At 38.6% G+C, this 24,973-nt stretch overlaps 1 long non-coding RNA gene across 1 annotated transcript; it reads left to right on the top strand.

The window, feature by feature from the left end:
- Positions 1-10,709: 10,709 nt before the first annotated feature.
- On the top strand, positions 10,710-13,755 carry LOC136234917 (uncharacterized). The gene is made up of 3 exons (XR_010691542.1): positions 10,710-11,045; positions 13,216-13,474; positions 13,552-13,755. It is a non-coding gene; the product is annotated as an uncharacterized lncRNA (long non-coding RNA).
- The last annotated feature ends 11,218 nt before the right edge of the window (positions 13,756-24,973 follow it).

Raw genomic sequence — 24,973 nt, 5'->3', positions numbered from 1 at the left:
TGATCATGAACCCTAAGAATTTTCCATACGTCGCACCAAAAGTACACTTCTCCGGGTTCAGCTTAATATTGTGGCATCGGAGTACGTCCAGTACCTCCTTTACATCATCTGCATGCTTTTCCACGGTTGTGCTTTTAATGATCATGTCATCCACATAGACAGAATAGTTATCACCTTTACTATCTGCGAATATCTTGTTCATCATCCTCTGATAAGTGGCACCCGCGTTCTTAAGCCCAAAGGGCATGACTTTGAAGCAATAAGTGGCCTGATGTGTTACGAACGAGGTCTTGATTCTATCTGAGGGCTCCATGGGGATCTGATGATAACTTGACTTCACATCCGTAAAGGAGTACATGGCGTGACCGGCGGTTCCGTCCACGAGCATGTCAATACATGGCAGAGGATAGTTGTCTTTGGGACAAGCTTTATTGAGATCCGTAAAGTCAATACACATGCGGTAAGATCCGCCCGCCTTCTTTACCAGAACGACGTTTGCCAGCCATTGAGTATAAAGCACCTCCTCAATGGCGTCCGCCCGTTGGAGCTTGGTGATCTCTTCTTCTATCACCTTCTGCCTTTCAAGGCCATGGTTTCTCCGCTTCTGAGCTACAGGAACTGCATTTTTTATCAATGTTGAGCTTATGAGTGATCACGTCTGGACTAATTCCGGGGAGAATCTCATCCTTCCATGCGAAGACTTCCTCCGCTTCACGGAGTACCTTGGTGATTGCGTCTTTAATTTCGCCCTTGAGCCCTTTAGCCATTCGCACCTGCTTTTCATCCGCCATAAGGTACATTTCTGTCTCGCCCAAGGCCATTGTGACGAGCTCCTCTTCATCCTCCTCTTTAGATTGGGGGCGAATCATTAGTGATGCCAAATATGTCTCCTGGGCCACCTTTTGGCTACCTCTAATCATTACACCTCCCTTGGCCGTGGGGATGTAAAGCGTTAAGTGGCGTATGGAGATAAGGGCTGCTACTTCAGAGATAAAGGGCCGTCCGAGGATGATATTGTAAGCTAACTGACCATCCAAGATAGAAAATTCCAGATCACCTTTCCAGACCTGATCATCGTCTGTAAGCTCACAATCCAGAGTGACTTGGCCTTTTGTTTGGATAGTGTGTCCCGTCACTCCTAGGATATCAACCACAGTTGGCTCTACTTGGACTGGATCAATCATGAGTTTGGCGAAAGCTCCTCTGGTGATGACATTGCACGAACTTCCAGTATCAATCATCACTCTTTTCATCTCCCAGCCTTCCACCACCATAGTGACGACCAACGCATCCGCATGGGGGGAGATTTTAGGACCTACATCGGCAAAGGGGCGATTTAACGATGTTCTGTCAAGAGCGGTGGTCTTTGCCTTTTTTAGCATTGGTTGGTATCCAGGTCCGCCTGCTATGACATTAATGGTACCCTTTCCCTTCTTCTTTGGGTCCTCTTTGGATCTATCGCCATCTCCTTTCTTGCCATCACTTTGGATGAACCGATCCAATTTGCCTCTCTCAATGAGACGCTCGATTTCCCGAGCTAACTCCCAACATGCATCGGTGTCATGGCCATTTTTCCTGTGATATTTACAATAATTTTTAGGATTTTTACCAGTATTGGTGTACTCCCCCCTTTTGGTTCGGGGTATGAAATGCTCCGTTTGTGTTGACTGTTCTCGATCCACATAAGGACTTCACTTTTAGAAGCGTTGAGAGGTGTGAAAGAGGTGACAAACGTTGATTTGTTCTTAGAACCTCTTTGCCTGCTTCTAGAGGAAGAATCCTGATGCTTGTCTTTGTCTCTATCTCGATGGAGAGATTCGCCCTTGTCCCTTTTAGGCGATGACAGTGATCCTCGGCGAATGTCATCCACCTCGATAAAGTCTTTACAACGCTCCATCAATTCTGCCATGCTGGTGGGTTTCTTTCGAATTAGATCTTCTTGCAAGCTCTTACAAGTGGTGTTTCTCACAAAACATTCCACTGCTACGGAGATATCCACATCAACGATTTGTATGCACAATTGGTTAAAAGTGTCCACGTACTCCCGAAGGGATTCGTTCGCCTTCTGCTTTAACTCAAAAAGCTTCCCTGATTTAACCACTGGAGGAATACAGCCGGCGAATTTAGCGCAAAATTCCCTGCTCAATTGATCAAAACTGTTTATCGAGCCCGGAGGTAGAGACTGGAACCACCCATAGGCTGGACCCCCTAGCGTGGTGACAAACATTTTGCAGAGCACCGGCTCGGTGGCACGATTGAGTTTAAGCAGTATTTGGTATTTTCTGACGTGAGCTTCCGGATTGTCAACACCTGTATATATAGCGAGATTAGGTATTTTAAAAGCTCTATCTGTTTCCTCCGCCTCAATCCAAACTGCAAAAGGCGAATCTCTATTGGCGAACGGATTATGCCTGGCATTTTCCTCATTCATACGGAGTACCAGAGCTCTAACTCTATCATCAAAATTCTCCGGATCCGCCCTTGGGCGACCCCTTCGTGGAGATCTGCTTGGAGAGGAAGAAGAGCTTGACCCAGATGATGGATCTGATGGCGAACGCCCTCCTCCGCCCCCCACCTGGGGGAGCTTGCCCACTACCCCCTCCATGGCTTCCCGACGGGATGTGACCAACAGTTCCTGGGGGTGGCGGCGGCGGTGGTCCACTCAAATGAGGTGTCTCCTTTGGCCTTTTACTCCGTCTACGACCAGTAGATGGGGGCGATCGGCCACGACGGGAGGATTTCGGTCGTCGAGGCGAAGGTGATTTAGACCGCCTACCTTTCTCCTTTCTATGTTTTTTTTGTGTTCGCCCTTCGGATCCGCCAAGGGAGAGATTTGTCCGTGGGCGCCTCGGGATTTTGGACCCACCTAGATTTAATCCAGGACCCGTAGATCCGCCCGGAAGGGTTGAATCATTCCTTTGACTTCCTTCTGCGCCATCAGGGAATAACTCCCGATTGATTTGACATTCTCCACCTGCTGCCGTGGTAGTTACCATAGAATCCATGTTGTGAGCTTGGAGAAATGAAGAACTCTGGGCGCCCGGTCCAAAGTTTAACAAGGGCCAAGATGATACAGCCGATGTGGATGCCATGCTCCAATGCGGAGGGAGGGTCATAAACGACCGCAGGCGATTCCCTGTCTCGGGTCCAAACCGCTCTCTGATTGCTTGTGCACACATGTTGATGAAAGCATCAGGGTTCATACTACTTTCGACGTGCGTTGCAGGAGCAGTTGAATCTGTGCGGCCAGCACTAGACGGTGTAACTAATGGTGTTTCAATCCCTGAAGAGGGATTCTGATCTCCAATTGTCATAGTTTCTTAATGTGAACGAAAAACCCTTTGTTTGATTAAGGATTCCACGATCACCGCACCAATTGATAACAAGCAGAGAAATTCTGATCAACTTCCGTCCCTGTGGGGGCGTCGTTGGGTTCGACGAGGGGAAGCTCTGATGCCAAAGTCAGTAAGGTGAATCAAGGGAACAAACTGAATTGACAAAGGATGTGAGAATGTGTACCTTGATAGCCTAGGGATGTAGGCTATATATAGCTAGGAAGTCGTAACCTTCAGCAACTAGAAAGTCTCCATTAATGCTCCATTAATGGCGGTTACAGGTTATCTTTAACCTGGCGGTTAGCTAATTGATAGCTCATTAATGGTCTTTATGGCCGAGTCGGCGTTTAGCCGTTACAGTGACGAATCAGGTGAATGAGGAGATTCGCCTCATAGGTTCGCCAGCGGATCCCTTCAAACTGGATCAAGGAGATCCGCCCACTGGATCTTCTTTGGGGATCTGTACACGGCGTTTCTCCAGGTGAATATCCCTTTCGGTCCTTGGGATAATATCTCAATGTTATCAAGAACATTGGAGTGGTATGGGTAAGTTGCTGGAAAAAACTACTTGTGAGGTTCCAATTGGCTTTAGGCTCCTTTTGTTAGAGATAATATTTCCTATTATCCTGTAAATAGATTCTTATCTAGTTAGAGTCTCAATCTGTCTATATTACTATCTAGGTAGAGTTTCAATACTTCTATACTTACATATTGTATTCCTATACAAACTCCAATTGTCTCATTATAAGCTAATCACATTCAAGGTGATTCAAATATTATTGTGTATATTAATTCTCTCTCTCTATCTCCATATTATCTCTGTATATCAAACTATATATGCAACATGGTATCAGTAGTCTCAACTTCCGCCTCTTCCAAATCCTCTGATAATCTGCAATCCACCTCCTATAACCCTGCTTCAACCACCAAATATCAGGCCGCCGCCGTTACCGCCACTGGAACCTCTACCGTTCCTAATCAGAATATTACCACCGCCTCCGACGCCTCGCTCGATCCAAGTTCAGGTTGGCATTTCACATCGCCGTTCAACACGGAAGACTCCATTTTTCTATCCACAACGGCGCTGACCCCAGCAGCCCATTCGTCTCCTCTGCCGATGGCGGTAGGCCCACTCCTGCCTTCCATCATGGCTGCGATCGCAACACACGCCGCCGCTGCACACCAGCCGCCCTCCTCATCGCACCAGCCACCAACCGCCGCTCCCGATGCTGCGATCCTAGCAACCCTTGCGGCATATCAGGCTGCTACCCCGGCTTCTTCCCAACAACATCAGATTCCCCTACAGCAATCGCAGCTCCCTTCGCAGCAACCGTCTGTCACCACAGCAACCCTGTTCTCTCCGTCTGTTCTTGCTGCCCTAGCCGGCTATCAAGCAGCTGAAACCAGCAATCAACATCAGGTTAATTCTTAATCCAATACCTCTCCGTTTGTGTACAATTCTCATACTCAATCAGCCCGTGATCCATCCCCATCTTTTTTCTCAAATTCTTTTCACAATACTTTAGATGCACCTTCAAATAATTTTCAAGCTAATTTTATTCCTCCTTCCAATCCCCCTCATACAGTCAATCCTGTCTATACGGGACCTGTTTCTTCCTCAGTCACCCTACCAAGACAACCTCCCACCAATATTACCATTAACATCAAATTAACCCCTCACAATTACAAAGCATGGAGAATGTCTATGGAATCTACCCTCAAAACCTATCACCTTTTTTCTCATATTATTAGTACAACACCTTCTCCACCTCAATTCCTTTCTCGAACAGGTTTTATGACATCTACTGCGGATTTAATCATAAATGCATCTTTTTCCCAATGGGATTATTTAGAAAATATGGTTAAGACTTTGCTCCTAAATTCCATCACTGAAGAAATTTTTCTTGATATCGCATATCTCAAATATTCACATGATATTTGGGTAGCTTTGGAAGATGCCTATGGCCTTATCACAGGAACCAAACAGTTTCAGTTAGGTATTGAATTACATGAGCTCGAGCAAGGGGGGATGTCGGTAACTGCTTACATGCAAAAAGTAGAGTCTATACTTGATGATCTGGCTGCTTCAGGGAACCATATCCTCGACATTTACTACCGTCAGTGATTTATAAGGGTTTGGGAGAAGAGTATCGCTCCACTGTTCAGAATCTTGTCACCCAGTGCGGCACCAATATCAATTATCATAAGCTTCTGAATAGTTTAAAGACTGTTGAAGGCATGATTCAATCAACAAGAAAGACAACTCTGCTTCCTTCTGATGGTATACCTGCGCACCGTGAAGCCAATATCTCCACAATTGCATCAACACAGTCAAAGAAACAGAATCCAAAGAAGAGAATGAGTGGCAAGTGCTACAACTATGGAGATCCAAGTCAGTGGGCTGATAAGTGCAAACGACCGAAGAACTTCTTACATCCAAACTACAATCCTGGACCGCAAGCACACATGGCATGACAACAACCGCAGAATCCATTCATAGGTCCTAATTAGTCGTGGTATCCCAACACTGGAGCCACAAACCACATGACAGCCAATCCAGCTCAGCTTCAACAGATGCAACCATATCAAGGATATGACACAGTTCAATTTGGCAACGGTCAAGGTCTGCAAATTGCTCACTTTGGAAACTCACATATAAATAATATGAAAATTAATGATGGCTTGCTTGTTCCTAAACTCACTAAATCCCTTTTGTCTGTTCAAAAATTGTCTCGTGACAACTCATGCTTCTTTGAATTTTGGCCTAACCATTTTCTTGTGAAGGACCAAACAACTGGGGAAATCCTGTTATGCGGCCCGAGTAAAGATGGGCTATATGTGCTTACACCCACCCTGAAGGAGGTGCTTGTAGGAGAGAAAGTGTCTTTTGAAAGGTGGCATGCACAGCTTGGACATTGTCAGAATCAGACAGTCAGTACAATTCTCAAAGGCAACAATCTATCCTCTTCAAGTCCAGTTAGCAATTGCTCTTTTTGTCCTTTAGGCAAGCTTGTTAGAAGCTCTTTACCTTCTATATGTCGCTCTAGCACATTTATATTTGAAAACTTACATCTGGATGTTTGGGGACCAACTCCAGTCGTATCTTGTCTTGGTCACTGTTATTTCTTAATTATCATTGATGAATTCAGTAGATTTGGATGGGTGTTTTGTTTAAAGAACAAGAGTGATGTTTTCTCAACCTTTTGTGACTTTTATGCCATGATTTCTAATCAGTATAGTGCAAGGGTTAAGAATATTTATTCAGATCTTGGGGGAGAATTTCAAAAATTACAACCTTTTTTCAAAAAACATGACATTATACACAAAATTGCATGCCCTCACACTCATGCACAAAATGGTATAGCTGAGAGAAAAATTAGACATGTTGTTGATACTTGCCTTACTCTGTTAGCCAATGCATTTTGCCTCTAAAATTCTGGAACTATGCCATGATTCACAACATTAGGTTAATCAACTATCTACCCACCAAAGTTCTAAAAAAACAAATCTCCCTATTTCCTGTTTTATAAGAAACAACCTGCCTATAAGGCATTGCGTATCTTTGGAAGTGTCATCTATCCTCTCATTCGCCCATACAATCAGCATAAATTTGATTTTCGTTCTAAGTTGTGCGTCTACCTTGGTCCATCAGAGAATCACTCTGGGGATATCTGTCTTCAGTATGCCACCGGACGTATATACATATGTAAATTTGTTCAGTACAGTGAAGATGTGTTTCCTGCTTCAACAGCCATTGCATCATCATCTTTATCTAGCAACTCGGGGGTAAGCAAATCATGTCAACTCCCGTCTCTACTCGACCCGTATCCAGGTAATTTCTCTATTTCCAATCCTATATTATCTCCTTCACATTTGGTTCCTTGTTCCTAACCAACCACACCTGTCCACTCTGGGCCTAATCTTGGTACTCTAAATGCTCCCTCTGACTCTGAAGTAACAAACACTGCTCCACTAGCTCCACGTCAAATTCTATCACTAGTCATCACAGCTGCATCAACACCAGTTCCTTAGAACAATTCTGCTACACCTGTTGATTCCCTGGACAATGACACACCTGCCATACCAGATGCAGCAACTGCAACACCTCATGAACAACACACCATGCCAGAAACACAGTCTCCTCCTCATGAAGCTGCACCACCTGCTCCTGTTCCTACTGCAAGACCCCGGTCTCGCACTACATCCATGATTGGTCCACGTCAACATTATATGCAACTTCGACAGTCTTCTCTTCATTCGAGAGGGAGTTTTGAGGGACTTCTAGCTACACATCCAAATGGCATAGTGGACCCCACATGTTTCATCAATGCCAACAAACAACCCGAATGGCGCACGACAATGTCTGACGAGATTCAAGCTCTTCTTGACAATGGCACCTAGCAACTTGTTCCACGACCACATGATCAACATGTCATCACCTCTAGGTGGCTCTTTCGCACAAAGAAGAAGTCAGATGGAACCATTGATCGGTACAAAGCTCGTATAGTAGCACGGGGATTCACTCAGAAAGCTGATATTGACTATAAAGAGACATTCAGTCCCATGATCAAAGATACGACCATTCGTTTTGTCTTTGCCATTGCAGCAGCAAATAACTGGTTCATCAATCAACTTGACGTCTCTAATGTGTTTCTCTATGGAAACTTATCTGAGACAATCTATACGGAACAACCACAAGGATTTCGGGACAGTGACAGACCGGATCATGTATGTCTTCTCCAAAAGAGTCTCAATGGGTTAAAGCAAGCACCGCAAGAATGGTTCACACGGCTTTGAACATTCCTACTCTCGCTTGAGTACAAGATGTCACAAGTTGCAACTCTCTTTTCATCAGACGCACCGAAACTGAAAAGACCTACATTTTGTGCTATGTTGACGACACCCTCATCACAGGTAATAATCCCGCACACATCACTAACACAATTGCAGCCATTGAACATGAGTTTCCCATTCATAACCTTGGTAAGGCAGAGTACTTTCTGGGAATCGAGATAAGATATGAGAAAGATGACATTCGCTTATGTCAGGCCAAGTATGTGACTGACATCCTCGACAGAGTAAAGATGATTGACTCCAAACCTACATTAACTCATATGGCTACCACGTTAACACTTTCCAAAGATCTGACATCAGCTTGTCCTCCGGAGATGAATACATAAGCATTGTGGGAGCACTTCAATATTTAACATTCACTCGTCCTGACATTGCATTTGCGGTTAACAAACTATGTCAGTTTCTACACTGTCCAACTAATGAACATTGGAAAGGAGTCAAGAGGGTCCTGCGTTACATTCAAGGAACATCTGATTTTGAGATAGTCATGTCCATCAAACCACTGGATCACATTCATTGTTACTCAGATAGCGATTGGGGAAGGTGTCCTGATGATAGAAGATCTACGGGTGCGTTTTGTGTCTACCTTGGATCCAGCATTGTATCATGGCAGACTCGCAAACAACCAACAATAGCTAGATCCCCCACCGAGAGTGAATACAAGGCAGTGGCCAATGCCATGACAGAGCTTCTATGGTTCAAATCACTTCTCTCGGATCTGGGCTTCCCTCTACCCACTCCGGTTCAATTGTGGTGTGATAATGTTGGGGCAATCTATCTTACTTCAAATCCAATATTCCATGCTCGTACGAAGCACATAGAGCTTGATTATCATTTTGTTCATGAACAAGTATAAAATGGATTTCTCAGCGTCTGATTCATTCCGACTGATGATCAAGTTGCAGATATCCTTACCAAGCCGCTAGCTCCTGCTCGCTTCATGATGCTCTGCTCTCGACTTTTTGTTCGTGCCCGCCATCGGCTTGAGGGAGGTGTCAAAGATAATATTCTCTATTATCCTGTAAATAGATTCTTATCCAGTTACAGTCTCAATCTGTCTATATTACTAGCTGGGTAGAGTTTCAATGCTTCTATACTTACATATTGTATTCCTTTACAAACTCCAATTGTCTCACTATAAATACAAGGCCCTAGAGCTAATCACATTCAAGGTGATTCAAACATTATTGTGTATATTACTTCTTTCTCTCTATCTCCATATTATCTTTGTATATCAAACTATACATCCAACACCTTTCACTTCGTGATATATGAGATTTTTTGGGCGGGTGGAAGTGGGATATGCTGGCTAACATTCTTCCCACCTCTTCTATTTTCAGTCTTGCTTCTATTATTATTTTTCTTGACGTGATTAAGGCTGATGCCTGGTTCTGGCCCAAGTCTCCCAATGGCCCAAGTTTCTCTAATTGGTGTACTGCTAGACATCATCTTTGCTATTTGTATCTGGTGGCTTTGGAAATGGTAAAATGACCGGATTTTTAATAACGTCCACGAGGGTCGAAGTAAGATGTCTATTAGACCCTTCTTAAATCTAAATTTTTTTTATTGAACATAATTATTACATTTTAAGAATATTAGACACAATCTAAGATTTAGCATTTTTTTTACGCATGCACTTGCAAAATCGCCCCCCAACCGGGCAATCGTGTATCACCACTCAATATTTATACCTCACTTCTACTACAAAACTCACTATTTTCTACCTAAATAAATCAAACATGTATATAAAAAAAAACCCCTCCCTCAAGATATGAATGTAGAACATACGAGAACTCATTATCATTGCATAACATGTCAACACTAATTTGTTAGAGATGTATCAGGCTTAATACATCATTTGGCCTTGAAATTGTACAGAAAAAGGTTGACTGGTCCCTTGAATTTTCAAAGTGTTTTGATAGCCCATTCGACTTGTATAAAATATTCAGTTAGCTCCATGAGCTCGTATAAAATGTAATTTTGATCACTCGGTTGCAAAAAAAGTAAATTAAATATGGAAGATGTATCCACGCATCTTAGAATGTTCTTACATAATTCAAAAATAGATTAGAAAAGAAGTTATAACTTGCTCAACTATCAAACTTGTCAACTCTAATATTAGAATTATATATCGCGATCTTGGTCGTTTTTCTTTATACATGCAATACATCTTTCGCATTTAACTTAAACTTTTTTTTGCAACCGAGTGATCAATTGATTACATTTTACGTAAATTCATAGGTTAACTAAACACTTTAGGCAAGTTGAGGGGTTATAAATCTATGAATCTACGACTGTAAATAGATAGGAAAGACGCACAAGTTTCAAACATATATAGCACAGTAAATCCTATAGGAATCAAAACACGAAAATCTATAGCTGATGTAGCAAATATAAACTCAATCTTTAAATTCCAAAAACGAGTAATGAAGATAAAACCACAAATTTCTCTTCAGAAAAAGAAATTAATAACTTACAAAAGCTCAATAGAGAATAATCTCATCCAGAGTAATCTCTTGCTGCAAATCCTTAGACCTTGATTGGATGGGGTTTGGGAGGGTTAATAAAGGAAGGGTTTGGGAGGGTTTGTGGAAACTCTTGTTTGGAGGAAATTAATTTAAAAGGGTAAGGATTTGGAAAGGTTTGACAAGGGTTTGGAAGGGTTTGATTGATATGCTTTTGTTTCAATTATCAAACCCACCGATTTGGAGGGTTTAGGAGGGTTTAAATTTCTATTTCTGTTATTATCCTTACTAAAATTACATAATTACAAACTAAACCAGTATTTATTTGTTGGATTTCTGCTCACTTTCTCCCCCCGATTTCTCATCTTTCACCAGCGGAACTCCAACACAGGTCAGTTCTCTTCCATTTTTTTTGTGCTTTCTCTCTTCCTCAATGGTTGCTATCTACTTGGCTGTGTTTAATTTATGGTTGGCTGTGTTTAGATCTGTGTTTTCTGGTTGGATGTGTACTTGCTATTTTCTCTGTTTCTGCTTCAATTTCAGTTCTGCTTCAAAGCAGGGATCAAGCTTAGGTTAGCTGCCATAAATTAAATTCCATATGTAGAAATAGAAACTTGAAATGGGTTCAAATTATTGTGGGAAAAAGGATGATAGTCACAAAAAGCCATCTTCTTAGCAGGGAAATGAAGTAAGTTCGTGAAATCTTCATTCATTGGGGGGTTTGAATTGAATTGAATATTGGAAGTTATTCTTCATGATTTTAAATTTTATGTTATATTCTTGCTATCCTTATCATTCTCTGCTTAATGTGTTTTATATTCAGAGAAGTAATTTGGTATTTCAAAAACCAATTTCTCTGTTTAGCTTGCCTTGATGACCTTGAATTCAAACTGTGACTTTACTTCTTGTGTTTAAAAACATCTAGTTAAGACAAATGGTTGGTTGGTTGAGATTGTCATGTCCATATCAGAATTTGCTGCTTGTACTGAATTAGCTCAAATATCATTATTAGATGCAACAACCATTGTCTGCGTTATTATTAGTTAGGTAGGGTTCTGCCAAGTGAAAACTTTAGTTGTTTAAGATGATTGATTTTATCTAGTCCTTACACCATATTTTTGCTTCCCTAATGCAGTTCTTTATTATGAACAAAGTTCACATTACATTCCCTCTAATCTTTAGTCATCTTGGATGGAGTTGAGTTGAGGTTGATTGAAGTTGAAATAATCAACCTTGATTTGATGTAGGTGAATGATTTTTAAGGTTAAATAAGTTAAGAACCCTTTAATTGCAGGATGCTCTAATATTAGCACTTGAGGAGCCCATCCTTTTATGATCATTCCCTGGCCTTCTTTCTTTTATTCAAGCTTCCAAAACAACCCCAATATTAGCAATATTAGCAGCAGCAGAAGGTCGTTTTGATATGTCATCAGAATGTGAGGTCAAAGGATGATCAATATGTCTAATCTCCTCTAACATTGCAACAACGTCCTTCATTGCTGGCCTATCATCCATTCTATTGCTGATGCATAGAAATGAAACAGCTAATGTCTGATGCATTTCATGCATTGTAGGGTCAGCCCTTCCTCTAAGCTTTTGATCTAGAATGTCAACTGCCTCTTTCTTGCTGCCTAACTGCTCCCTAACCCAATGAACTAGCCCTCCCAATGTTGGGTCTAATGGATGTCTGGAGCCATGTATCCATAAGAACCAGCAAGTTGAGGCCTTTGGCTTTGGCTTGGTTTGCTGCTATTCATTACTCTTGCTACCCCATTTGGAATTGTTACAGATACTTTTATTTACAGCTAATGAATCCCCATTTGGAATTGTTACAGATACTTTTATTTATAGCTAATGACCACATCTTTTATTTATTGACTTTTGTCTTTGCTTCACTTGTATTTTCTTGGGTTTGGTAAATAACACAGATACTTTCTTACTCAGAATATTATAAAAATCATATTAACCCAATTTTGGTTGTTTAATCTTTTCAGATTTAACTAATTACTAATATAGTATGGCTGCCTTGTTTAACTGTTCATCAACAAATTTATCTATATTTATTGTTCAATTCACTAATAATATAATAAGCATATATACATTGAAAATTGGTAAGCATAAAACTACACTTGTAATTTTGGGAACCAATGCTCTAAGATCATACAACCTTCCATTAAGCCTTTTTCTTTTTTTCCTCTCAGCAACAAGATTTTTAGCTCCAGGTACTTGGTGTCAATTTGTTAGCTCCAGGTACTTGGTGTCAAAATTTTTTCCTATTCTGTAAGCTTTACTTCTGTGTAACAAAATTTGCACAAATGAACTAAATATTCGTTTTAATGTCCTTAACAACAGTTTTTACTCCATGCCTTTGTTTTCTTAATTGATTGCCTTTACCTGTGATTTACTAGGAGAGAAAGGGATAGTTGCAAGTTGTGTTTTTGGTGAGGACTAATTCTATATGAACTAACAATATATTACTGTTTCTTGACTGCTTTGACCCTTTTTGAATATCCATCTTCTTTTTATTGTTTTAATAACAAATTAAGTATTTTTTCTATTAGGATGGATGACAAAGTGAAACTTATCATATTAATGCATCATTTATATAAATTAGCCGGAGCTCAAGTTGTTTGTGTTGCTGCTTGTTGGTATATGAGACGTAGACGTCTACTTAGGAACAATATGGCTCATATGACACATGAAATTAAGCTTGAAAGTGAACGAGTACCTATCTTTTGGACAATCCACAAAGGTTGGACTTCTTGAATTCAACACCTATAGCTCATCGAAAGAATTTGTTGATGTTGTGGATTGATCAAGGTTGGTTAAAGAGATTTCATTTTATTTTCATTTTTATAATAAAAAATTCAATTTAACCTTTCTATTTTTGTTTGTAGGTTCTTGATATGTGATCAAATCATATTGGACGTACTTTTTGCCATGGATCATGTCATTTTGGATCAAATCATATTGGACGTGTTTTTTGCTATGAATCATGTCATTTTGGATTAAATCATATTGGACGTGCTTTTTGCCATGGATCATGTCATTTTGGAACAAGTTATTTTAAACTGTTTTATGAATTCAGTGTTTAAATTTTACACAGACTTGTGTTATTACTTAAGTCATTAGAATGTCTATTGTTGTAGGTTCTTGATATGTGATCAAATCATATTGGACGTGCTTATTGTCATGGATCATGTCATTTTGGATTAAATCATATTGGACGTGCTTTTTGACGTGGATCATGTCATTTTGAATCAAGTTATTTTAAACTGTTTTATGAATTCAGTGTTTAAATTTTTCACAGGCTTGTGTTATTACTTGTGTAATTTTATAGGAATCCCAGAATTTGTTTGCTAGAAAGAACATGTGTAATATTTTATTTGCTAATAAAGCTCCCAACTTTGAGATTTCCAAGTTCGATTAATTTGAGTTACAGTTGCTACAAGATTAAAAAACCACCATAATCCAATATAATAAAAGTAATAAACCCATGATAATATATGAAATTGGATAATTGATTTAGATATGTTATTAATTGAAATTGGATAATAAAAGCAATTGTAAGTAATATGGTTTAATTATATGGAAAGTACCTAATATATATAATTAATTGAGTGGGGCATGTTAGTCATTTTATATTATTTCATTACCTTACAAACCCTTCATTCCAAACAAGGGAAAGGTACAAACCTTTATAAACCCTTACCATCCAACCAAACAAGGGTAAGGTTAGTGCTTCCTTTCCCCTTCCTCTCCCTTCCCTTCCATTCCTTTATTTACCCTCCCAAACCCTCCATCCAATCAAAGTCTTAGGGTTCTTCCCATCGACCGTACACCCAATCAAGACGCAAGTACCCAAAATCTCCTGCTCCATTAAGATCCTTAGCCATCGATCGCGGCTTCATCTCCTTCGCGATCTCAATGACTTCTTCAAGTGAGATGTTCCCGCTGTGCTTCAAATTCTGATCAGCCTTCTTCTTGTCCCTGATCTTTGGCTCCTTGAGTGCTTTTATCACCAAAGCAGCGGCGGATGGCGCCAGGGCCGTTCCTGACCTTTTAGAGGCCCGGGGTGAGATGATAATTTGGGTCCCATATATTCATTCTATTTTTTTTAGTTGTAGGCCAGATGATTTTTTTTATTATTACAAAGGATAATGTACAAATTTAGTCATATGGTTATTAGGAGAGAGCAATCAGCGTTTAGGCATAAAATAGTGCAATTTTAAACCTAACGTTTATCAATTGATATAGTTTCGAGCTTAATTGACAAAAATGAGGTTTTTTATATGTAATTTCTTGTTCTATCCTCGCCCCAACCTCCACTGTTTTGGTCACTCAATATGGTTTGAAGTTGCACATTTCATGTTAATGAAAAGAACTCATTTTTAATCAACTAGGTTTGAAACTGCACCAACTCGTAAAGGTTATTTAAAATTGCAACATTTTCTACATAAAAGCTAAATTTGTAGTGCAGTACTAGCGAGTAACTAGAATTATTTATGTACTAAAATACAAGCATTTATGTCATGTAAAATTGAAAAAGTAAATAAATATAGGCAAACAATATAATTAAACTCCGAACTTTGACAGTTTTAAGGATTAAACTCCTGATCAATTATTTTTTCACATTGAGCCCTTTATCATTGATTTTGTTATGGATTTGGCTCTTATTTAACTTTTCCGTCGAGTTTAGGAGATGAGAATATCGATTTTGACGATTCTAAAGTTAATTAAAAGTCTAATCCATAATAAAATCAATGGTCAAGGATTCAATGTGGAAAAATAAATGATCAGGGGCTTAATCCTTAAAACAGTCAAAGTTCAGAGTTTAATTATGCTATTTGCTATAAATATATTATTTTTCAGGTAGAGACTATGCTTAATTTGTTTTTTACAAAGTAATATGTATATTGACAATTAAATTTAAAAAAAAAATTGAAATGAGATAATAATTTTTTTTAGAAAAGATTAAATGGTTATTTCCTTTATTGATTTAACAAAACAAAAAAATGATAGTGATAAAATGGGGTGGAAAGGGAAAAATATTTGATAATAATAAAAAAATGAGAATGAGGAGGTTCGAACCTCCAACCACAAAGCTTAATTAGAATCATAAGACTCTTACATATACCAACTGAGCCAATTCATTTTTATTTTACTTATATATCTCGGTTTTATATATGTACAATCTAAAATATTTTTTGGACCCCTTAATGTTATGGGCCCTGGGCGGACGCCCCGCGTTTCATAGCCCAGGGCCGGCCCTGGATGGCGCCATAGAAATCTTAGCCTGACGGTTCTGCACCGTAAGCTTGACGGTTATACGAAGACCTTTCCAATCCTTCGCGGTTTCTTTGGCGATATCTACACCGATCTTTCTAGGAGACAGACCAAACGGACCGATTTTAGGGGCGAGATAACATGGTGAACTTACTTCGCCACTGGTGACCCGTACATAGACTTCAACGATCTCAGAAGGATCATATTTTTTGGGCGGCATTTTGATGATCAGAGAGTGAGAGCGTTAGGGTTTTGGAGTGGACAAAACATTGTTATATATAGAGAGATTTAAGTGTTTCCGAATAGGAAAAAAAATCGTGATTGGACCGACTGAGGAAATCGTATGAGACAATAAATTCATTTACTTATTTTCTGCTGTCCGAAATCCTATCTTTCGAATATTTTGGATATAAAACCTAATAAATGCAATATATTATTATTAGATCCGAAACGTAAATATTAAAACCGAACCGAAAAAACTAAATATCAAAATTACTAAAATAATTCATATCGATACCAACCAAACTTTGAATATAGTTGAACCAAAAATTTGGTTCGGTTTTAATCCGAACAAACTGTATTTAATTAAAAAATAAAAATAATAAATAAAAATCAATATATTTCATCAATATATTTACCAATAATAAAATTTTGAAATACTTTTAAAATATATTCATATTAGCTTATTATAACTCCGCCTGTGAGGGTCACTTGGTGGCCTTTACAGTCGGTCCCAAGCCCGGACCAAGGAGGAGGGTTGTGGTAGGTTTGTGGCGGCCAGCGTAAAACTTAGCCACATCTTATGACATAAACCATACTATAAATACCGTTGGGGCGTTCCCTACTCAGCGACGCGCTGCACTTCCTAGACCCGGGTGTAGTGATAAATGTGCAAGGATTGCTAGGTCGTCGCCCCGAAGCGGCGCGCCACCCCAGGACCCGGGGTGGTGTCAAATATGCAAGGGTTGCGGGTAAATAAGCTAGTCCACGGTAATGGTAGGGGTATGGGTAAGGGTAGTAGGTTACGCTTTGGGACATGGAACATAGGTTCTTTGACAGGAAGATTAGCTGAAATTGTAGATGTTATGAAGAGGAGGAGAATAAATATAATGTGCCTACAAGAAACCAAGTGGGTTGGAGCCAAGGCTAGAGAGATAGCTCATTGGGGTTATAAGCTTTCGTACTCAGGAAAGGATAAGGGTAGAAATTGAGTAGGTATTCTTATTGATAGGGAGTATATTGATGATGTAGTAGCGGTGTCTAGGAAGAGCGATAGAATTATGAGTGTCAAGCTAATGATAGGGGATGAGGTTGTGAATGTCATTAGTGCATATGCACCACAAATAGGATTAGATGTCTCTATAAGACAAGCTTTTTGGGAGGACTTAGAGGAAGTGGTGCAACAGGTTCCTAGGGATGAAAAAATGGTACTGGGGGGTGATCTCAATGGACATGTGGGTTCTAGGCGAGATGGGTTTGAGAGTGTTCATGGAGGGTATGGTTTTGGAGATAAGAATGAAGCAGGAAATGATATTTTGGAATTCGCATCAGCCTATGACTTGAGTATCACGAACACATGGTTTATGAAGAGAACATCCCACTTAGTGACTTATCGGAGTGGCGGTAATGCGAGCCAAATTGACTTTTTCTTAGTAAGGAGTGCTTGGAGAAAGAGTTATATTGATTGTAAGGTGATCCCTAGTGAGAGTACGACAACCCAACATAGAGTAGTGGTGCTTGATTTTCGAAGTAGGAAATGTATAAGAAAACAAAAACCACAAGTATAGACTAAGATTAAGTGGTGGAAATTGCAAGGAGAGAATCAACAAAAATTTGTGGATGAGATGACCAAAAAAGATGTTTGGACTTGTAATATGGATTTAGATATAGATTCGATATGGACTAAGATGGAGCATAGTATAAGGGAAGTAGCGAAGGAAGTTCTAGGGGAATCTAAAGGTAGCATGCCACCGGGTAAGGACACATCTTGGTGGACAGAAGAAGTACGACAAGTAGTAAAGAATAAGCGAGAATCCTATAAAATATTGGGGAAATGTAGGAGTGACGAGAACTACGAAAAATACAAAGAGGCTAAAAGGGAAGTAAAGAAGGTCATACGAGATGCTAGAGCAAAGGTGAATCGGGATCTGTATACCAGATTAGATACGAAAGAAGGGGAAAGATACATATATAGAATTGCTCGGATGAGAGATAGGAAGACACGAGATCTCGAAAAAGTTAAATGTGTGAAGGATGTGGACCAGCAAGTCCTAGTTGGAGATAAGGATATCAAGGAACGATGGAGGTCCTATTTTGATGACTTATTTAATGGAGATCGCAGACAAGATGTGGGAAATATAAGTATCCATCACGATATGATAAATCATGAATGCCTGCGGAGAATTCAAAAAGGTGAAGTCAAAATGGCATTAAGTAAGATGAAGTTGAAGAAAGCAGTAGGACCTGATGGCATCCCTATTGAGATTTGGAGATGTTTGGGAGAAAAAGGAATCGAATGGTTGACGACGTTCTTCAACAAAATTTGGAGAAACAATAAGATGCCATCAGAATGGAGGAAAAGTATCTTAATCCCTTTGTATAAGAACAAAGGCGATGTCCAAGATTGTGCCAACTATCGGGGAATCAAATTAATGAGTCACACTATGAAACTTTGGGAGCGAGTGATCGAACAAAGGCTAAGGAGGACGGTGAAGATCTCGGAAAACCAGTTTGGCTTTATGCCGGGAAGATCAACTATGGAAGCCATCCATCTAATGAGACAATTAATGGAGCACTATCGAAATAAGAAGAAAGACTTGCATATGGTTTTCATTGACTTGGAGAAAGCATATGATAAGGTACCAAGGGAAGTACTTTGGTGGGCCTTGATAAGGAAAGGCATTTCGCGGAAATATATTGACATCATAAAGGACATGTATGAGGGAGCATGCACGAGTGTACGTACTAGTGTTGGGAAGACTGAAGAGTTTTCTATTACGATTGGAGTGCATCAAGGTTCCGCACTAAGCTCATTTCTTTTTGCCATCGTTATGGATGAACTAACAAGTTCACTTCAAGATGGTATACCATGGTGCATGCTGTTTGCAGATGATATTGTGTTGGTTGATGAGATGAAAGATGGAGTGGAGAGGAAGTTAGAACTATGGAGACAAACTCTAGAATCTAGAGGCTTTAAGTTGAGCCGAAGTAAGACGGAATATTTGGAGTGTAAGTTTAGCGGCCATAGGAGTAGGGAGGCAGGGACAATCACCCTAGATGGGAGAGTTGTTCAGGCCTCGGATTGCTTCCGGTATTTAGGATCTATTATCCAAACGGATGGAGAAGTAGATGGAGATGTTGCTCATAGGATTAAAGCTGGTTGGTCGAAGTGGAAGAGTGCTACGGGTTTCCTTTGTGACCCTGGCATGCCTAATAGATTGAAGGGGAAATTCTACCGGACGGCAATTAGACCAGCATTGTTATATGGTACGGAGTGTTGGGCAGTGAAACACTGCCACATCCATAAGATGTCGGTGGCGGAGATGCGTATGTTGAGATGGATGTGTGGTCATACGAGAAAGGATCGGGTGAGTAATGAAATAATTAGGACAAAAGTAGGGGTCACATCTATTGAGAATAAAATGAGAGAAAACCGACTAAGGTGGTTTGGTCATGTGAGACGTAGAGCGCTTGATGCGCCGGTTAGGAGAACCGAAGAGTGGCAAAGGGATGTAGTGGTGAGGGGTAGGGGAAGACCTAAGCAAACTTGGAGGAGGGTGATCGAGAGTGATATGAGTTTAATGGGAATTGAGGAAAATATGGTAGTGGATAGGACGGAGTGGAGGGAGCGAATTTGTGTTACTGACACGACTTGATTTCACGGTTTTATATGATGGTTCATGTTAGCTGACCCCGAATCATTTCGGGACTAAGGCTTTGTTGTTGTTTGTTGTTGTTGTATTAGCTTATTATCTCAACAACAATAAATAAAATTAAACTTGTAAATTCAAATATATGTATTTATATATAAAATAATATAGAATATGTGTAATTCGGTACGGTTATTTTTTGTCAAACCGGACCGAACCGAATACTGAAATGGATTAAAAAATAAAACCGATACCGAACCGAAGTGTCAAAAAATCGAACTGAAAAACTGAATTCAATCGGTTCAGTTTGGTATGCGGTTTAAACCGCACCGATGCACACCCCTAATATCACTCTTACAAAAAAAATGTTGTCTTATATATATATTTTGTCTATTCAATATATTATTTTAATCACATGGAAACCATTTTTTATGAAATGAACATATAAGAAAGAACAAATTTAGAAGAAATTATACTCTACGCCTGACATACCACATCAAATTCTGATGTGGTATGCCATGGCGAATCAAAATAATACATGTGTTATTTTTTTTAATTAAGAAAAACAAAATCTAATTTATTATTTCTGATCAAACTCCCCAAAACAGATCCACCGCCATTACTTCTGAACCCCAGCCACCGCCATCTTCTCTGTTTATCTCTTCATCCTTTCGTTTTCTTTTATGTAACCATTCACCACCATTGTTAATTAAAATATAGCATCTGTGAAAACATAAGAAACCAAAAACTCATTATTTAATATTCTTTCGTATATTCCAGTTCTGCATTTTTCATATTCTCTTCCTCCCTGACAATCACCACCACCTCTATGCGTTTTCCTCCGCCAACCAAATTAAAGGTTTAGTTATTGGTGTTAAAAATTTTCGAGGTTAGAACTTGGGGAAATCTGATTTGGTGTTGTATCAAATTCAAAGAAATCAACTGCGTTTTACTGAGTTTGAACACAGTTTTTTTAATTTCAATTTGTTTTCTGCAATTTAAGAGATCTAAGTTTGGATTTACATTGAAAGGTATTGGACAATTGAAAAAAAAAAGATCTTCTTCGGTTCAAATAATCTGAACGATAATTAAAAATGAGTTAGAATCGAAAAAAAATGGTGTTTGTCGGAGGAGAATAGAAAGATCTGGAAGGTGAAATATGGCCTGGAGGTGGAGGAAAATAGAAAGATCTGGAACGTGAAAGGTATCGTGGATAATTGAGTTTTTATTTAAATGTTAATAATACATTTTTTCTACACATGTATTATTAGGATTGGTTATGGCATACCACATCAGATTGATGTGGTATGCCGGGCGTAGGGTATAATTTCTCCAAATTTAGACATGGGAGACCCACCACATCATAATCTGATGTGGTGTGCCACATCAAATGAAAGGAAGATCTTTGTAAAAAGAGAATTGAAAATAAAAATAAGAAAATAAATATTCAATTGTTGTCCACTTTTTATAAACAGATATATCTTTCAATTTTTCTCTGGCAGTCGACCATCACCATCTTCGAAACCGTGCACCATCATCTCCGTTAATTCTCTTCGTTCTTTCTTCATCTGCTACTTTCTATTCCAAATTCAAAACCCATGTTTGTCTCTCATTAATCAGATTTGAAAACTCATCTTCATCTGTAGTAAATTAGATTTGAAATCCATGTTTATCTCAAGAAAATTTTCAACCCAAAACATAAAAATCAGCTACAAATAGGTAACACTAACCATTATCACATTTGTGTATAGTTTATTTTGTAATGAAAACAAAACGGGAAACACAATCAGTTGCATCTTCCTTATAAAAAAAAAAATTTGAGGAACATTTTTCAATTCTTTAAACACTTTCTTAGCAGTAAAAAAGAAAGCTAGAATGGATGACCAAAAATCAATCAGTATTCATGAAATTTGTTGTATTCCTCTCACTAGTACAGGACGCGCGACACTAGTTACTCTGTTGTGTCGCTTTATCTTCAAGCGCGACACAAGAGGTGCGACACAAGTGAGCATTTCTGTACTAGTGACAAATCGAAAAATCATGGTATTCATGAAAATCTTTATGTTGTTTCATCTGTAAATTGAGTTCTTCCTGTATCCCGATCTAAAAGAGACTCAACCAACTTTCGGAGCTTCAACTAAAACCAACCAGTGGTGGCAGCCGACGGAGGAGAAGGGCAATTAGTACAAGAGAAGGAAGGACAGTTGGAAAAGCTAGGCGGCAAAAGAGGAAACCGTGAAACAAAGGGGAATGGATTGTCTTAAGTTAGATTTTTAACTTATTTTATTTTATCTCTTAAAAAAAAGACTTATTTTTTTTTTTAATTATAGATGGCTTATTTTTAATGGCCCGACATACTCAAAATTTTCTCGGGAAGGAGATATGGATTCGGGATAATAAATTTTATTCCTTTCAGTTCAAATTAAAAATTAATTTTTTATTATTTAAAAAAACACTTCATTAATGAGCTTCAGATGAGAAATAAAATTTGGGATACTAGAAAAAGACATGGGACAAGAGTAAAGACGAGATAATTAAGCAAAAGTATATGAGCCATATTTAATTAAGCATATATAAAAGTTCACAAATCCAAAAAGGAAATCATTAGTTTAACACAATATAAATATTAAAGTTAAAGTTAATTAACACAAGTCATTCATAATTTAAAATTTAACACACATAAATGTTAAAAATTGAAGTTAATTACCATAAATTATTCATATTTTTAATTTAAGCTTTAATTTTAATTTTTTTATTGTCAAATCAGTTTTTAGTTTTGTCCATTTTTAAAAAAATATATAAAAAAACCGGAATCAATTCAGTTCATGGTTGGACTCTGGTTTAGTCCGGTTTAATATTATTAAACCGTAGCACCTATAATCAAACCAGACTCATAGTTGGTTCGTAGTCAACCGGCCGGTCGGTTTTTTAAAACACTTGAGAGAAGATAAGGAGATGAGAGAGACTTGGGTGTGGAGGAGGATAGGAAAATGAGGAGAAAAGAAGATATTTATTAACAAGATAAAATAGTATTTTAATATTTAAAAAATTAAAGTGTAAAACATAAATTATATGGTATGTTTGGACGGTTTTGATCACATGGATCTTAATGTCCATATTAGGTTTATTAGAATTTTAAGGTGGTTATTCAAAGCATCCTGCAGCTAAGATTTAATAAACCTATATCTAACGGTAAATGACCAAATTCACTTAGCCATTAAGGTTCATATAAATATTCCTGATGCTCGGGATACCATATCACTTTATGACATGGTATATTATACTCAATAGAAACATGACATTTGTTAAACAAAATCAAAGAGTAAAAAAGAAATATCTTTAATCATGTACTTCTTTCACCTCCATTCAAACAAAATAGTGGGTTTAATTATTATCAGAGCCTCAAAGCCTCGATTGCAGCTGCCGGAGATGATCAGAGATTGTAATCTTGTTGTAAATTTTGATAATGTTATGTTTTTTATGTCATTTTGCTATACATGTTGTTTACTTGTATATATTTTAGGCAAATAATAAAATATACTACTTTGCATTTTCCCAAAATCGCGAAGTCTGAGCAAAAACCGCGAAAGTAAATACTACTTCAGTACGTAAATTTGCTACATAGTTTGCGAAAACTGTAAAGCAAACCCATTCTGCGAACTAGTATTTCTCTTCGCAGGCTTCGCAGTTTGCGAAAATGCGAAGTAAAATCATATGCGGGAAGTATTATCCTGGAAAAACGTACAAAATACTAAAAAACGGAATGCCAAGTTCGCAACAAGAAAGATTTTACATATATATGAATCGATAATTAAAAACGGAGTGTCAAGTTGGCAAACTAAAAAAGAAACAAAAAGAACAAAAAAAAGTAAGAAACTTCTTCTTTTTTTTTTTTTTGGTAGAAAAGGAAAAGAAAAACGAATAACAACAAACTACCCAGGAATTAGCCTAGGGAAGCTAACCCCAATCCTATCTTCTAAGAGAAGATGAGAGATGAAACTAGGGAAAACAGGAAGGGTAGTAACGCCTAACGTCCCTTCATGGCCCGCCGCCGCCAAGCGATCAGCAACACGATTCTGCTCTCTAAAAATGTGTCTGAACTCTACGAACTCAAAGGAGGAGCAAAGCCTTATAATAGCTTTGATGAGGTTGCGACTGTTAAGACCCATAGAATGATTCTCAGAAATCATTTTGATTGCTTCCAAATTATCAGACTCCACAGAGAGCCTCTTAACACCCAGCTTTGTAGCAAGATTGATTCCAGTAAGAATAGCCCAGAGCTCCGCAGAAAAGGAAGAACCCAACCCTAAATTCTGGGAGAACCTAGAAAGCCAGACGCCCCCTACATCTCTAAGCACACCTCCAGCCGCAATCTTACCGTTACTGAGGCAGGAACCATCAGTATTCAGCTTCACAACCCCCTCTCTTGGCCTGCTCCATCCCACGAGATGGACATCACAACACTGAGAGGCTCTGGCAAGGGACTCTCCTTTGAAACTATCGATAATAGAGAAAAGTTTTTTCGAGAAGAAATCAGCTAAGTTTGTCATAAAAACAGTTTTATCTCCAAAAATCTCCTCGTTTCTCCATTTCCAAACTTGGTGACAGATAATAGCAAAGAAAATGTCACCATGCTCCATGTATGGAAGCAACTTTCCTCTAACACCATCAGAGAACCAGTCGACCTCAGAATGTGCCATGAAAGAAGAGAAAATATGGTGTGGGAGAATTTTCCTCCAAACCTCTTTACTATTAGAGCAATCTCTAAGAGCATGGCACAAAGTCTCAACATGACCAAAAGTAAGAAACTTCTAAGTTGTTATATATATATATATATATATATATATATATATATATATATATATGAAGGGCATTTTAGGAAAATCACAAATAAATAGTCTAGATATGTAATGTGTTAGGTAATTGGTTTAAATATATAAATAAACCTTCCATTTGTTTTTATGCCAAGTAAGTGATTTATAAGGTAGTTGTCACATCACTATTTCAATGATTTTTTTTTTGAAACGGCTTAAATGATTTTATTAAAAAAAATTCAATAACTTTAACAAAATTTTTTTTGACACCGACTCCAAACTTCAATAGCAAATGATGCAATTTATCTTTTTTTTTTTTTTTTTTTTGTGAAGATTACAAATGATCATCA

Source organism: Euphorbia lathyris, chromosome 7, assembly GCF_963576675.1.
Source record: "Euphorbia lathyris chromosome 7, ddEupLath1.1, whole genome shotgun sequence".
In the NCBI taxonomy this organism is placed as follows: Eukaryota; Viridiplantae; Streptophyta; class Magnoliopsida; order Malpighiales; family Euphorbiaceae; genus Euphorbia; species Euphorbia lathyris.
The sequence above is the reverse complement of the archived record's forward strand: the minus strand, read 5'-3'. Positions and strand labels throughout refer to the sequence as shown.